This window comes from Blennius ocellaris, assembly GCF_963422515.1.
Source record: "Blennius ocellaris genome assembly, chromosome: 3".
NCBI classification, from domain to species: domain Eukaryota; kingdom Metazoa; phylum Chordata; class Actinopteri; order Blenniiformes; family Blenniidae; genus Blennius; species Blennius ocellaris.
Window position 1 is genome coordinate 17,153,293 of NC_137652.1, and position 18,334 is coordinate 17,171,626.

Below are 18,334 nucleotides of genomic sequence, written 5' to 3' on the forward strand. Positions count from 1 at the left end.
TAATGACTCAAGTAACTATTGCAACAACACATCATCAGTAGGGTAAAAAAAAACCTGTCTCATGACAGTCTAACCCCAGCTCACGTTTCCTATTAGTGGGTGATCAATTCACAATGATTGGAAGAGGCGACAGCGAAGGATCAAAAAGCGATGTTGCTATGAACGCTTGGCCGCCACAAGGTAGTTATTCCTGTGGTAACTTTTCTGACACTTCCTGCTTAAAGCACAGGTAAACATATTTATTTGCTCTCAGGAAGCATGTAAGGAGAACGAGAAGAATCAAACTGTAGCACCTTTATTAGGCGGTAAACAGAGAGAGAAACTTTCCCCCCCCCCCAACAATATTTGAAAAATTTTAATGGAAAAGTCAGTCAATGTACGGAAAAAATGGTCTCCTTACCAATTATGGCAATTAATCTCAGAAAAATATATTGATGTTTACAAATGGCACATGCATGCACCTGTTCTGTCAGGTAGATCCACAGATAATTAGAGTGTGGCGCTCATGATGGCTGAGCGCTGAAATGTGTCTCCTGCTGCTGCTCTGCTGTATCAATAAACTAAGATGGATCTGCTCTGCATGCCGTGCCGTCTAATTTGGATATTCACTGTAGCTTACACCCAGCCACAAAGATGTTGGATGATTTTAATGATATCATATCAGCCTGTGCACAACATTCATGGCTCTGTAAAACCAACTTGGGCCTAATGAAATTAAAATTCTCATGTTTATCTTCTTTTCAAAATCGGAATAGAATTTCTTATCATTGTTTGACGAGAAATGTTTATTTAAAGAAGAGGAATATTGTAAATCTGATTTAAGGAATTGTGCAGTTGCTGAAACTCAAGTCTTGTGAAAAGTTTTTGGATGTGGATAAATGGGCTTTTACTTATATGGTCAGGGTGTAAGCATCTGGCCTCACGGGTCATTTTCCTGGATGACATTAGAAAGTGAAAAGCTACTTGTATTTTATTTTATTTCATTTCAATTTTTTATTTTGAACATGCACTAAATCAAATTAAAAGAGTCAGTCACTTAGTCAAATAAACAACACAACAATATAATCTGGTTGCAGGAAAAGGAGAGGGAAGAATCTATATAAACATATATATATATATACACACACACCTCCAGCGAGTGAGGCAAGTCCTCAGAAGCCAGCTCAATGGCATGAACAAGTCCAGGGCAATAAACAGCTACACCCTGCCAGTGATCAGGTACCCTGCGGGTATAATAAGGTGGCCAAAGGAAGAGATACAGAACACAGATGTTAAAACACGAAAGCGCCTCACCGTGCATGGTGGGTTCCATCCCAAATCCAGCACCTTGAGACTGTATGCTAGCCGTAAGGAAGGAGGCCGAGGACTAGTGAGCGTGAGAGCCACTATCCAGGATGAAACATCCAAGCTCCTTACGTACATCAAGGACAGGGCTCCAACGGATGACATACTCAAAGAAGGTCTCAGACAATGGCAAGATGAGGAGGTGCTGGAAGAGGGACCATCATGGGAGGACAAGCCCCTACATGGGATGTACCACCGGAACTTAACTGAAGTGGCTGATCTCAAGAAGTCCTACCAATGGCTAGAGAGGGCTGGCCTACAGGACAGCACAGAGGCCCTCATCCTGGCTGCACAGGAGCAGGCTCTGAGCACCAGAGCGATAGAAGCCCAGATCTACCACACCAGACAAGACCCAAGGTGTAGACTGTGCAAAGAGGCACCTGAGACAATCCAGCACATAACTGCAGGGTGCAAGATGCTGGCTGGAAAAGCATACATGGAACGCCATAACCAAGTGGCTGGCATAGTATACCGAAACATCTGTGTGAAATATGGGCTGGAAACCCCAAGGTCACAGTGGGAGACACCCCCAAAGGTGGTGGAGAATGACCGAGCGAAGATCCTGTGGGACTTCCAGATACAGACAGACAGGATGGTAATGGCGAACCATCCAGACATTGTGGTGGTTGATAAAGGGCAGAGGAAAGCCGTGGTGGTGGATGTAGCAATAACAAGTGATGGTAACATCAGAAAGAAGGAACATGAGAAACTTGAGAAATACCAAGGGCTCAGAGAGGAGCTGGAGAGGGCTTGGAAGGTGAAGGTGACAGTAGTGCCCGTGGTAATCGGAGCACTCGGGGCAGTAACCCCCAAACTGGAGGAGTGGCTACAGCAGATCCCTGGAACAACCTCGGACATCTCAGTCCAGAAAAGTGCAGTACTTGGAACAGCAAAGATACTGCGCAGGACCCTCAAGCTCCCAGGCCTCTGGTAGAGGACCCGAGCTTGGAATAGAAAAACAGGTGACCGCCCGCGGAGGGCGAGAGGGGAATTTATTTATATATATATATATATATATATATATATATATATATATATATATATATTGAATTGCAACTATTTTAGATGCTGGGAACAACACTAAGGTCCATTAAGTGGACTAAGACATCAGCTGACTCAAAACAATATTGTGGTAGTTTTTTAAAACATGCAAAGCAAAAGCTTCAAAAACTGTCAAAGAAAACATGATTTCAAATGTTACAATGGATTTCTGGATGGAAGAACCTTGGAAGATTTTGGGATATTTGACTATATATTCTATCAGGAAGCATCAATATCAATGCTATAATTATTGAACTTGCATTAAAAACCAACACATCCCCCAAACCAGCTCTGAGCAAAATCCTAAATCATCTCCATGTGCCACAAAATAAGTCGTGCACAGTCAGCATTCACTAACAGCCCCGCAGCAGCAATTGTATCATTATGCACGATTACATACTGTGAGTCATAACAGCCTGATGATTGATCACTCAAGAGCGAGTATAGTTTATGAGCTGATGTGTGTTTTACTGCACGTCTGGACGAACAATCTGTGAGGTGATTTTCTCCTGCTGGAATATTAAATTCACGCATGTTGGAGCTCTTCTGTCTTGCGCTCAACTGAGACGTCACGATTCAACCGTGAAAAAGTCCGAGTGGAACTGTAACAGTATGGCGAGTAAGGTTCTCAGGTTCCCGTTTACACGGCAACATTGCAAGTGAATCGTTTGTGTTTGACCAGCATGAGTCCAATCATGTGTTGGATTATTGACAACTAATGCTGAAAAAGTCAGGTGTATTCAGCGTATGGAGGATGAGGCTGTTTGATTTCATTTCCTGTCCACAGGGAGTCATTTGCTTAACCAGCCGAATTGTAAAAAGATGCAGAGCAATGGTAACTGGTAAAAAGACAACGCTTGGATGCTTGTGGAATAGTTGGCACTCTTGCATCACAGTAAGAATGTATTCCTGGTAGAATTTGCATATTCTTCTTCTGGATGAATTTTCATGAATGATGTTTGGAACTCAAAACAAACAAAACATCACAAATCCATTGTTTGCTTTCCCTCCTGTGCTTTCTTTAATTCATTTTTGTGTCTTTTGATGAGTTCCTGATTATAGCTTAACTTCTCCAACCTAAAACGTTTAATGACAAAGGGATTTTCACTTGATGAAAGTGCTAAATGCTAAAGAACATTAACAGCAACATCTCTTTCCACCTTTGTTGTTTCTGCTGTAACGTCAAGTTTTCAGACCTCCAATTTCAACGTTCCAGGAAAATTGTAGTCTTTCAATAGTTATTGTGAAAACTGGCAAAACGTTCCAAGCCGAGCATTTATTTTTGGGGTCAAACTTTGAAGTGAGGTACACTGGTGGACAACACAGTTACAGAAAGAACATATTTTTGTGAAGATTAAACCAGCAGCTCTCTGCTGTTTGTGTTTCTGACCTGCTGAAAAAGTACTAGACTGCTTGTTAGGTTGCCGAGGAGTTGTTGACAACATTCCATCTGAACTTCTCTGGTTTTGTTGATGATAAAAAAGATGCTCAGGAAATGGTGGGAAAAATGTTTTGTATAGTGACAGTGTTTTGTTTTGTTTTTTTCTCCATCAATAACATTTTTGGGTTAAGGTAACACAATGTATACCGTTCATGTCAATAGGATCTTGGCCTGCCAAATTAGGAATTTTATAGTATTTATCCTTGTAATACTTAAAAAAGCCCCCCAAAAAACTGGTTGTTATTTCTCGGTTTAGTGATGTCGATGTAGTGATGGAGATTGCTGGATTTTTGTTGAGTATATTTATAGCTGCTGCTTCCAGCTCTGGTTCAGGCCCCTTAGATGCCCTCCTGAGAGTTGTTGTCGTCATTTAAAGGCTCTGTTACTGCTTTCCTTAAGTGGTGCACTGGGAAGACAACAAATAGCACACTGTCCAAATTAGGTGTCACACAAGAGATACACCAAATGTGTCTGTGGTGGAACACATTGTCATGGTTTATTTTTATCCACCTTATCTTCCTACTTTCCCACATGTTTACATAGGAGTCTCTATTATAACCCATCAATCAAGTATTTGGATTGTGGGGGTAAGAACCTACAAACGCCACCCAAATTCTTAGTTTTCTCATTGTGAAGCAGGTATGCCAGACCAGGGGTGTCAAATGCATTTTAGTTCTGGGTCTACATACAGCACAAATCCAGCTTGAGAGGGGCAGATCAGTAAAAAAAAACTTGATGAAAATGTCTATATTTTCACAAAACCTAATAATTACTACTGAAAATCACCCCAATCTCAACATAAGGGTAATTACAATTAAACCTTCTGGTGTAAAATACTGTGAAATGTTATGTTTGAGTTTACAAATGCAGCCTGACAGCATGGTTTTGAGATGAGTTTGAAAGCTTTCACAATGGCATCACTGTATGTTTTATTTTAAATGTTTACAATTTGCTCAGTGGTTTGGTTTGGAGCCTCTTGTGGGGATAGTTTTTGGCCCAGGTGCCTAATGTTTCACACCTCTGCGCTAGACTATAGTCGTTGATGTAATTTTACGGTCAAACAGAGATCACATTCACAGCTTAATTTGCCATCCGTTTTATGTGTGTATATGCATTGTGTATTCATTCAAATTCTTCTGTAGGAGGTGCAAGGACTTATCTCCTCTCAGATGAACTGAAAATCTAGAATCTGAGAGTGCCAGTCTCAAATAAAATTAAATAACTCACCTGTGATATCACACCTGTATCCTCACCCAGACTAACCCCTTTGACATCCCCCCCTTTCCCTTACTTTACTTCTTTATCGCTCCTTCTTGTCTCACTGCTACACTGAGGCTTGTGCCAGGTTTATAAATTTGAAATCTTCATCTCCACACACACACACACACACACACACACACACACACACACACACACACACACACACACACACACACACACACACACACACACACACACACACACACACACACACACACACACACACACACGCACGCACACACACACACACACACACACAGGATGGCAAGAATAGCCTTCATCTCCATCTCCTCATCCACCCCTGATACTGGGCTCAAAGATGAGAATCCTCTGGCAGGAATTTCACTCTCTTTCTCTCACTAACGCGCTCACACATACACATAATCTTGCTCCTTCTATCTCAACATACAAATTGAATCTGTGGTCCTGGCAGGGCAAGAGGACAGGGGTGGCGAATGAAAATCGCCTCATTACACAGCCTCTTAGCCAAACGCACACACATGCACACACATAGACAGATATGTGAAAACCGGTCATTGGCATGCATTACTGATGGGAAAAGAGGGGCCTTGAATCCTGGTCAAACACCACTTGATGTGTAAATGCTGACAGACGAGGGTACGAAGCCTCACGTGCTGCTGGTGGATCAGAGTGGATCAGCTGGGAGACAATGAAGAAAAAACAGCGGCACGAACATTTGTGCTGAATGAGGTGATGAGAAGCACAGTGCTGAAGGTCATGGTGATGATGTGATTGCTAAAATGAATCATAGTTATGTCTGATTCTGATAATCGATCAAGGAAGAACTGATGAGTAGAACCGTAACTTGCAGAGGAAAAACTCTCGCTGGTGACTTTGCTTTGAAAATGTTTCAGTTTGTGTTTGGACAGATGAGTGAAGTTCTCATGGAGGATTCTTCTTCCAGTGTCACAGCTCTCTACAGAAACAAACTCGAAGCTGTTTCAGAGTCTGAATCCTGTCATATTCTTTATTCAGCCCCGGTGTTATGGCAAAAACTCTGCTACTTTTAAAAAGTAACTGTGGGGACTTCCGGTGAGCGAGTGGAATGGAGTAGACGTGGACTGGATCTTGCTCCTGTGGCTCTTCTCATTTACCCTTCTAAACAACCCCTATCTTCAATAAAAGTATAATGTAAGTGGATGGTAACGTTGTTGCAGTACCCAGCGTAAATATGGCATCGAAGGCGAACAGACAAGGGAAGAAGGACACAACTACTAAAACAGACCCCTCCGAATCCAGTGGAGCCGATATTAGCATGGCCTCGATAGCATCCCTTCTTGAGGAGCATAAGGCTGCCATTCTCACGGAAATAAGGGCGACATTTGCGACTTTTGAGACTAAGCTTGGTCGCATTGAGGCTGCTGTAACGGAACAAACCCAACAAATAAACATGTTGGAGTCGAATTCTGCCCTACATGACGAGCGCCTCGAGGCTCTGGAGTCACAGTTCACCACGTTACGGGATAGCAATGCTAAGCTACAGGCTAAAGTCACTGACCTGGAGTCACGTAGCCGCCGTAATAATGTCCGAATTGTCGGTATTCCGGAATCCATTGAGGGGCCCCGGCCGTCTACCTTCTTTGCTGAACTGCTTGCTGAGGTTCTGGGACCCGATATCCTTCCCGCACCACCCGAACTGGACCGTGCGCACAGAGCGCTAACTGCAAAGCCTAAACCGGGGGAAAGGCCGAGGCCCGTCATTGTGCGGCTGCACCGCTACCAGCAGAAGGACAAAATTATACGGGAGGCCAGGACCAGGAGAGGCAAACTACAATATCAGGGATCGCCGATTGCCATCTACGAGGATTACGCTCCGGAGATAATGGAACAGCGCAGCAGGTACCGTGAGGTGCTTTCGGAACTTTATAAACTCGGCCTGAAACCAGCTTTGCTCTTCCCTGCTCGGCTAACCATTACGACCACGGAGGGGGGTAAGAAGAGGCTTTCCTCAGTCGAGGAAGCGAAACAATTCATCGCTTCCTTTCGTCCCGATAATGATTGACTTTATTTTATTTACCTCTTACGAAGTGTTGCGTTTGCTGTGCCTTATTTACTTAATGTAATGACTGGGTTGCTACACTGATGTTAAGCCTGATGCGGATAACACTCTGACGGAGGTGGCAACCCTTCATGACTGAGGTAACACTGTTACTCGTTCTGTTCCAGCAGCGTGTGAGTTTACGCATTTTATATTATATAATTATATTTTTTATTTTCTCTCTCAGGGACCCGTTTTGTTTATTACGTTGGGGATTATTTAGACTTTTACAATCCCTGTTTACAGCTTTAAATACTGTTTACGTTGGCCTTTTGTCCAACTTATCTTGTTATTTTTCATGTTATTGTTATTCATGTTACCCAGTTCAGTGACAATGTTATATGATTCCTCTTATATATATATATATATTTACTTATTTATTATTATTTTCTTACTTTTCCCCTTACATCTACGTTTTGATAGCTATTAATGTTAAAACTGAATACTTCAATCATTATTTGGTCTTTTTTGTCTTAAGTTTTTATTTTTTTCTTCTTCTTTTTCATCAATGTCCCACATACTAGTTTATTGTATTTTAAAGGGGCTTTGTTTAGCTATTGTTTTGTTTTTTCTATAATCGGGTAAGCGAGATCTTAGATTCGTTAGATGCCTGGAAGTCTTGAGCTATGTGGCTCAGATATGGTTTGTATGGAGATTTGAGTGTTGATTTGGCCATAATCAGGAGTGTGAGCGTTTGTATGTCTTTTTTCAGTTTGTTGTTGTGTTTTTTTGTTTTTTTGTTTGTTGTTGTTGTTGTTGTTGTTGTTGTTGTTGTTGTTTTTTTTGTTTTTTTTGTTTTTTTTTTTTTTGTTTTTTTTTGTTTGTTTTTTTTTCTTCACATCCTTCTCAGAAGTGGAACAACAGAGAGCACCTCATTACTATTATCTTTAGTCTATCTCCATGACTCAGCCAGGTGACGGACTTCGCTTGATCTCCTGGAACACAAAAGGCATGAACAGGCCGACCAAAATAAATAAGGTACTGACACGTATAAGAGAACTTAAAGGAGACATTATTTTTCTACAGGAAACCCACCTCAAATCATCGGAGGTCTCCCGGGCCAAAAGGTCTTGGATGAGTCACATATTTCACTCAAGGTTTTCGGATAGGTCGAGGGGCGCGGCTATCATTATTTCTAAAAATGTCATGTTTGATCATTCTTCAACTATTTCTGACACAGATGGACGCTATGTTATTGTGACAGGCACACTGCAGAACCTCCCAGTTATTCTGGCTTGTATCTATGCACCAACTTGGGATGATGATAAATTCTTTCCTATCTTTTTTTCTAAAATCCCTAATTTAGACAACCACCATTTACTGATTGGAGGTGACTTCAACTTAGTTCAGAATGTCAGTTTAGACAAATCCCACCCTGGCAACCTTTCACTCTCTAAAGCAGCCAGCATGCTAAAATTCCACATGACACAGCTAGGTCTCTCAGACCCTTGGAGATTTAGGAATCCTGACATTAAAATGTACTCTTTCTTCTCACATGTTCATCATACCTTCTCCAGGATAGACTTTTTTCTAATGGACAATAAACTATTGCACCAGATCAGGGCCTGTGAATATCATCCTATAGCAGTGTCTGACCATGCTCCTATCTCCTTAGACATTTATTTTCCCACTCCCAGACTCTCCCCAGGGCCCTGGATATTTCCCTCACAGAATTTGGCTGATAAAGAGTTTAAACATTTCATGGGTGAGCAAATCAAGTCTTACCTTGAGTTCAATGATACAACTGATGTCTCCGATGCAACGCTTTGGGAGGCCCTTAAGGCTGTAATCCGAGGCCAGACAATCTCCTACATTGCTCGGTTGAGAAGGGGTGAGAGGGCAAGATTGCAGGCGATTGAGGTCGAGTTAGCGAATATTGATATGCTTTACGCATCTTCCCCCACCCCAGACATGTACAATAAACGTGTTTTATTGCAGGCAGAATATGATATATTGACCTCACATAGGGCAGAAAAACAGCTGAGGCAAACAAAACAACTGTTTTTTGAGCATGGTGACAGGGCAGGGAAGCTTCTGGCACACCAGGCTAGAGCTGTGGAGGCCTCCAGGCTGATAACTAAAATCACGGCGTCCTCTGGGACTGTGGTGTGCGACCCAATTGATATCAACTTAGCTTTCCATGAATATTACTCCAAACTTTATACTTCTGAATGCAGTTCTGGTCTGTCTCTGTCTTCTAGCCCTCTCTCATTACTTAATTACCCTAAAATTGACAACTCCGTGGCGGAAGAAATGGGTCGTGCCATCTCCCCCTTAGAGATTCAAACTGCCATTCAATCGATGCAGAGTGGAAAGTCACCAGGCCCAGATGGCTTTGGGTCCGAATTCTATAAAGCCTTTTCTACCCTGCTCGTCCCAATACTAACCAGAGTTTATAATGATTCTTTTTTCACAGGTAAATTACCCGACACCTTTTCACAAGCTTCAATATCACTACTGCTTAAAAAAGATAAGAACCCAATTTGCTGTGGCAGCTACAGGCCAATTTCTTTGTTAAATGTTGATCTAAAAATACTTTCCAAAATTTTAGCTACTCGTCTCCAGCGGGTGATGACAACGGTCATCTCACCTGATCAGACGGGTTTCATTCAGGGCAGACACTCTTACTCTAACACCAGGAGGCTTTTCAATGTTCTGTATACAACCCCATCACACTCTCCAGAGGTAATTGTATCACTAGATGCAGAGAAAGCCTTCGATAGGGTGGAGTGGAAATATCTGTTCTATATTTTGGATAAATTCGGGTTCCATCCAAACTTTATCTCCTGGGTCCGGCTTCTCTACACATCCCCATGTGCATCTGTTCGAACTAACAGCACCCTGTCTCGACCTTTCCTGCTTCAGCGAGGAACACGCCAGGGGTGCCCTCTCTCTCCCCTGTTATTTAACTTAGCCATAGAGCCCTTAGCCATCTGGCTTCGTAGCGATGCCAAATTTGAAGGTATTATACGACACGGCCTGACACATAAATTGTCACTATATGCAGACGATCTCCTTTTATACGTCTCCAACCCTCTTTCTTCCCTTCGCGCAATACTTGACATTTTAAATCAATTTGGCCAGCTATCAGGCTATAAACTCAATTTACAAAAGAGTGAACTTCTCCCTGTTAATGCTTCAGCCAGAGCCCTCTCACTGACAGCCTTTCCTTTTAAAATAGCTTTGGACGGCCTCAAATATTTAGGAATATTCATTTCCACTTCTTTTAAAAGCCTTTTTATTAAGAATTTTCAACCACAGCTTGAGAGGTGCAAACTAGATATCTCCCGGTGGGCTTCACTCCCCTTGTCAGTCGCCGGTCGCATCAATCTGATTAAAATGGTAGCGCTACCAAAATTTTTGTACCTCTTTCAACATGTCCCTCTCCTGATTAACAAAGCCTTTTTTACTAAGTTGGATCAAATGTTCGGTGCCTTTATTTGGGATGGCGGGCCCGCTCGTATTAAGAGATTGACACTCCAGTTAGCTAAATCAGAAGGTGGCTTTGCCCTGCCAAATTTCCGCACATTTTATTGGGCCTGTAATATTGTGAAGCTGCCATATTGGTTGAGCTATCATTCCGCTCTTGATTCCCCAGCATGGGTCCAAATGGAAGTTTCTTCACTCAGGTACTCCCCTGCGTCTGTGATCTGCTCACAACTCCCCACCCCAACCTCCCACAGTACTGACAACCCAGTGGTTTTACACACCATTAAGATCTGGCTCCAATTTCGCAAACATTACGGCCTGCACAGAGCCTCGCTGCATGTACCTATTCTGAATAACTCTTCATTCCCTCCTTCTCTTACAGACTCTGCTTACCGTGTCTGGTCGACTAAGGGCCTTGTAACCCTTGACAATTTGTATGAAGGTGGGATCTTCCTTTCATTTTCTTCACTCTCCGCTAAATTTAACTTACCCAGTAGCCACCTTTTTCGTTATTTCCAGATTAGACATTTTGTGCAGGGGCTGTTCCCTCATTTCCCCAATCGTCCCCCCGAATCTGGAATTGACCAGTTTATTCTACTCTCACCAAACCATAGGCGAATCATCTCAGTTGTTTCAGGTAGAATTGATTCTCTGAACCCTTCACCTGTAATCTCTCTTAGAGAGTCCTGGGGATGTGATCTGGGTATCTCTATTTCAACTGAGCAATGGAATAAGATTCTCCACCTAACGCACTCCTCGTCCATCTGTGCCAGACATGGCTTATTGCAATGTAAGGTTCTTCATAAAGCACACTACACCAATGAGAAACTGGCTAAGATATTCCCAGGTAAAAGCAGTGCATGCAATAGATGCAACCAAACCCCAGCCAACCATGTGCATATGTTTTGGACCTGTCCTGGGTTGACCAAATTTTGGTCTGACATATTTGAGACTCTCAGCCAAATTCTTGCTACCCCTGTTCTCCCTGATCCACTGACTGCTCTTTTTGGCCTGTCTCAGTCTCCTGACTTGTCTTCTGCAGCAAAACATCTTGTAGCTTTTACTACTCTCCTGGCCCGACGGGCCATTCTTCTTAAATGGAAGCAAGCCGCCCCTCCTTTACACATTAGGTGGGTCCGGGAGGTCTTAGCCTGTGTCCGTCTTGAGAAGCTCCGATATTCTTTGAAGGGATCTCTCGAAACCTTTCGGGAGATCTGGAATCCCCTGCTGAGTCATGTGAAAAATATTGACCTAACCCCTGTAGTTAGCAATGTGACCTCTTGAGATGTCTCTCTCTCCGTTCCTTTTACCATTATTATTATTATTGTTAATTTGTTTTTACTTTATTTTATTACTATTTTTGTTTATTTATTTTTATTATTTTTATTTTTATTTTTATTTTTTATTTTTTTTTTTTTTTTTTTTTTTATTTTTTTTTTTTATTTTTTTATTTTTTTTTTTTTTTATTTTTTTTTTTTATTTTTTTTTTTTTTTTTTTTATTTATTGTCTAAGATTGTGTGTGTGTGTATGTATGTGTGCGCGTTATGTTGTGCTGTGTCGATTTCTGTTGGCCAATACCGGGTGGGCTGGGGGGTGGTGGGTTAAACTAAAGACACTTTACCTTATTTTATAGACATTATGTCAAGCTGTCAGTGTTTTGCCTACTCCTATGTACCCTTTTATCTTTATTCCTGTAACTGTTTGGCACTGATTGTAAATTGTTGTTTTTTCCCCCCCGTTTCTTTCTCTCCTTGTTGTGATGCTTAGAATTTGTCTGTTGAAAAACCTAATAAAAACATTGTGAAAAAAAAAAAAAAAAAGTAACTGTGGAGCATCTGTTAAGTAGAAGCTACCGTGGCCGCTAGTGCCAATTACAGCTTAATGATCGAGCAGTGAAGAGACATAATGCAGAAAGAAAGACGTTGGCTGAAATCAACTGCGCCTCAGCTTCCATTAATGCTTGTCAACGTTGTCCACCTGAAGCTATAGTCGAATTATTTTCTAATGGTTGTGAGTTCAGTGGGTTTGTTGTAGGGAGTTTATAATATGTATATAACTTTCAGGAAGTTACTTCTTTTGGTTAGTTTTGCATACATTTGGACACTTGTCAATGGCTACCTGACAGAGCAAGCAACTTTATTTATGAAGTACAGGGGATCAAAGTGTTTTACATGAAAATAAGTAAGATGTCAAAGTGCACAATTCACACGTTATAAATAAAATAAGAGACAGACAGCTCACATAAAATCACGGGTAATATTTAGACCCAGTGTTCACCTCTTTTATCTGCCAAATGGTTTCAAATGCATTATCTACATCATTATCACTGTAGAATTTCTAAAATGAGAAGTTGTTCTGTGTTTCTTGTTGTTTCCAATGTAATTTTTGCCATACTTGATGACATCGAGTCTATGTAATCTACTCTGTGACGTTGAAAATCAATCTAATCACCTCTATAAACCTATGATATTACTCATACCACAAGTAATTGTTAAAATCATTTAACTTCTGACTATGCCCACAGTTTGGACAAACATTGAGCTCTTTTGATTCACTTTTGGAAACTTTTTTTTTTCCCCAATGGAGAAAACATGTGGTTTCATATACTTTAATAATGTAGATTGAATCCTATTCCTGGTATTGAGAATGCATTTCAATGTAGTCAAAGTAACTACTCTTACTTTTAATTACTCTTACTCTTGTAATTTAGAACAATTTAGTCAATGTAACAGTAAAGTACAAAGTCTTATTGTTGTTTCCACCTATGTTGAAAAGTTAATTACAGCTAGTAACTTTAATAAGAAGAACAACACTACAACAAACCCTTTTTGTGAGCTGTGACATTAAACATGTGATTTCCAGTCAATGTGCGTCCATCACATAACTCTCTATTCTTTCGAATGCGGATTTAAGCATGAAGAGTTCATGTAAATAGGAATTAACGGAGGCGAACCTGACTGTTGCATAAAACGTGAGAGGTGTTTATTTCAGTTACCAGCTGAAATACAGTGGTAACAGTGATCAGGAGGTGCAGAACAAGCAATGTGTTCTATAATCAGAACCTCAGTGGTTTAAAATGACACTACAGACAGTGTCGCTCCACAAAACAGATGGACGAGCTCTTGAGACTTGGCACAGAAAGTTTGACTTTCTGTGCCAGCTCATATGGAGGGAAGGACAGCATCCTCTGCTCAATTTTCAACACAAAAAGACAATTCAACTTTATTGATTTTTTTTTTTTAAAGAAGTGGCCAAGTCCAGAGTCCCTGATGTTGGATGTGACCTGGTACATGATTAGCAGAGTGAATGAGATGCCTCATGACAGAGAAGCTGGAGGGGGTGGGGGGTGATGATGGGTGCAGGATGAGTGCAGAAGGTGTCAGGAAGATGACAGTGGTGGCACTACGAATGTCTGAGGATATGACTGTGAAAATATTGCTGCCACTCTCCAGAAGCTCGGTGGAGGAAGATTATTACAGGAGACCAAATATGCAAAACACGCCACAATACTCACGCAGGAGTTCCTACTGAGGCGGGAAGTGAAATCTGACCTGGGCGAGTCTGTTACCTCAATAATATCCAATCGAAGACCTCAGAGGTATTTTACAGAGAATGATAGTGCAACATAATGCCTCCAGTAAAATAAGTCTCTGATGAATGATCTCTTGCAAGTTATACCACACTGCTCTCCTCCAGGGGGAGACTGACTGAGACTGTCATCAAACATAACAGACCACAGGCAACGTATTATAAACTAGAGAGAATGAAGTCTCACCGGTGCGCAGACTTTTTTTTGTGATGAGCTCCCATTGTACTTTTTTAAACATTAAATCCAAACCCTACATTTACAATTTACAGACAAGCAACTGCCTTCTGGCTTCTTTCAGAGGAAAAACAATTAAAGATTATTCAGTGTTGAATCCTTTCACATTCAAAAGTTCTGCAGTGTTCATAAACTATTTGCTTATCGGAGTTGCTGCTCTGAAAACAACATTTTACATCCTGCCTTTGTCCGGACTGGATTTAAAGTAACCTTGGAGTCGTTGGAGTCGACACTGGATGAGTCAATATTACATCACAGAGAGACACATATGGAGTCACATAACAATACATTTCAGATTCAAGATTTTTTTTTATTTGTCATTTAAATTATACTGAGTACAAGAAAAATTAAATAGTGTACTCCTTGGTAAAAGCAGTGTAAAAACAGGGAATACATATATAAATATAAAAAAAGAGTACACGCAGATAAGAATAACGTTAGAAGTAAAATAGTGTACTCGTCAGTTAAGACCAGTATAAAAAATGGACATAAAAGACAGAAAAATAGTGCAGGCAGTCAGAATACAATTTAACAGTAAAGTGTAAAGTGCAGTCACGTTGCAGACAGCTCGTAGTTGTCATTTTTCATTGTTCATTCAGCGCAATGGAGATAAAAACATGTTTCACACTGATTTATATCCACTGACGTGTTTGTCATACTGGTTTATTGTTGCATTTCCACACAGAACATGTGCACATGACATTTTCAGGACTGAAACAACTTCTTGTATGGGTTTTAAATCCACACGGGGTCAGTGAACTTGTGCTGTCATCACTACATTGGCCACATTAGCGGGCTAGAAGAGCCTTGCGGCTTCTGTGTGACACGTTTGTGTTCGGCAAGTTTTGATAGGAGCTCACATTGGAACCGAGTCCATATTTCTGCACACAGGTCTCAAAATAATACACAGGGAAAACTTCGGACGCCATATTGAATTTGTACTGAGTCAATTACACAAGTAATCCAGGATGTATGTACTTTTCCTTTCCCAACAATCAGTTGGGATAACCTCCAGCAGCAGATTAATGGATTGGACATGACCCTCTTTAGAAATTAATATTTATATGAACTTCCATCTATCTATTCTGTGGTAATGGTGGAACCGATTCCACCTGATATTCGGGCAAGACACTACGGAAATACTGTAACTCGCAACTCTCAAAAAAGCAAAAAAAAACCAACCATATCACACCAGTCCTGTGTTCCCTCCTCCGCCTCATTACCCACCAGTGCATCCCCAGTAATGCCCCTCCCTTGTTTGCCTCATGCACCACAGCATGCTCCATCCATTCCAACAACTGGTCTCCTCAGGACCAAACACGACACCACAGTAGACCGGGCTTATGTTGAGTGGCTTCCTCTTTGTGGAATTCACTTGAAGATCACCTGAGACCACCTCAGACTGTAGAATCCTTCAACAAGGGATTTACAAAACAATTCTGTGTTTTAAAGGCGCTGATTATCTTTTATAATTGCTTTTATTGTTGGTTTTTATTATTTAACTGACTGCCTTGTGTCAAGTGGTTTCTATCTTTCCCTAAACTGCATCTGAAAATGACCAGAATTTGCATCAGATTTCCGCAGATTTTATCTTTTAAGCTGAAGGAAGATTTCACCACTAAAGCTCTCCTTTCTCTGTATCGACTACAACACTGTGCATTGTCTGACAGAATAAGTGTGGGTGTTGAAATACCCTTAAGCAAGGCACTTGACCTGCCATAACAGCTGCTCTGTGATTGGCAGAGCGACTTACAAGCTCCATCGTTTATAAGTGCAAACTATCCAATGTTGAATGGAGCGATATCTTCCTCTTAAAAACACCAAATTACAGCTGTAAATTTCTCATTTCTCTGGATGCAACGAGTTGGATTTCCTATTGTACACCAATATGAAGACAATTTTAGTGGCCAGGTTTATGAATGTTTGTTTGTGTGTGACCGTATATATCAAGGTATTAACTATACTCTTAAATACAAGGTAAATCAACCCTTAATGTATAGAATGGTTATTTTTGCGAGGATACATTTGATAAATGACCTTGTTTTCATCCTGAAATATAGCTTAAAGTTGGGTGTTCAACAAACGTCTCCGTATTTCTCTGTTGCAAAATCTCCCTGTCCTTGGGTGGCCGTAACCCTTAAACCTTTGACAGCTCGCAATTTCTCATAAAGGGAAAAGAAAATGGGATTTTTCGTCTCCCCTCTCTCTCTGACACACAAACATGCACACGCACACATATACACTCAGTCTCACACACACTAATGTGCTCTTGTGTTTGTGTCATGAACATTTTCTCAAAAGAAATAAAGCGTAAATCACATGATGAATATCCTGTTCGCCGCAATGCATGCGATAGTGTGGGTACGTGCATTTTCTTTGATACATATGATGTTTGCCACATACCATTTTCCGCCTGGGCTGTTAAAGCAAAGTTTTGTATTCTGCTGATGGCTTCTCATCTATCGGCAAAGGTTTGGTGTTCGGAGGCAGAAGCAAGGAACAGATAGGGGAGAAACTTTTTACCTCTGCAGATGGAGGTCCTCTCCCAACCAGCTGAGCCTTTGGTGCACTGTTCACATCACTGTCCAAGAGAAAGAAATGTGGGAATGGGAAGGGGAGAGAGAGAGAATGAGTGGTTAGAGTGATTTCTGAAAAATCATTTGCTGCCAAAACAAGCTCACCGTGCACCATAATATACTGTAATAATAAAAAAATAAATAAAAACAAGAGCTGCGGATTAGGAGTAGAAACAGTAGCAAGATCAAGTTTCTCTTCCCTTTTGGTTCCAGTAGCAGAATGAAACCTGTTAAATAATGATAATGAGATTTATATAACGTGTTATTAGAACACCTCAGAGCCGTATGTGAGTCAGAGGGGGAGGGGAGATTGTCTGCAAAATGGGACTGTAAAGAGGGGGAGAAAAGCGATGGATTGTTGAAATAGGAGACAAGAGAGGGGGGATTCCCATTAGAGAGACAGATGAAGGGATGGCTGAGGATGACAGCAACATCTGACAGTTGGCAAGTCAATGATGGACACAGAGGGGGGAGATGGAGAGAAAGCGCTCTCTATTTCCGAGGCTAATATGTGGCCCTGCCTCACAGGAAAAAACAATCTCGCACACAGAGTTTACAACCTTCTCCGTCCGCCACATTACTGCTCACTCATGTCAACTGGGCCTGAGTCTGTGTTTGATCGAGGAGAGGACACATTCAATAATAGCAAAACGATAATTACTCAGCTTACTGTCACTGTTTAGGATACCAGATGTATTCAACACTGTACGCTCATGCAAGTTGTAGATTGTTGTCTCAGTGTTCCTGAGCCCCAAATTTGGTTTGTTTGCAATGGTTACAGGTGCAAATTAGGACTTTAAGGGTAACAATATCCGTCCTATAATGCTAATATTGGATAATATTGGATTTGCAACGCATCCTCAGAAAAAACCAAAGTGCGTATTGATAAAAGTCTATAACTGCATTATTGAATCCAAGTTAAATATAGTTTCAAGTCTTTTATAATGATTCAACCAGCACTATATCCTGATATCCTGATGTATGTGTGTATATATATATATATATATATCAGTCCATCGGTCTCAAATAATGTAATAGAGCTCTCTCTTACTCCATGTATGGTTTTTTGCATTGTTGTCCTTGTCAAAGCTGTTTTTACCAAAAACCTTTCTTTTCTGAACAGCCTCCAAATATACCAAAAGAAATTGATTACAACCAGTTTATTGGAGCGAATAAACTTGGAAACACTGTTTGATAAATGTCAGATTAAACATTTTTGTGATATATACAAGGAGAATAAAATTCTAAGTGATATTTTACTTTACCAGCAAGTGTTTATAATAATTCACTGTTGTGGTCTAGTTTTTCCAATAAGGGGAAAAGGCAATAACTCAATAACAAAAGGAAGATTCAGTTTGAT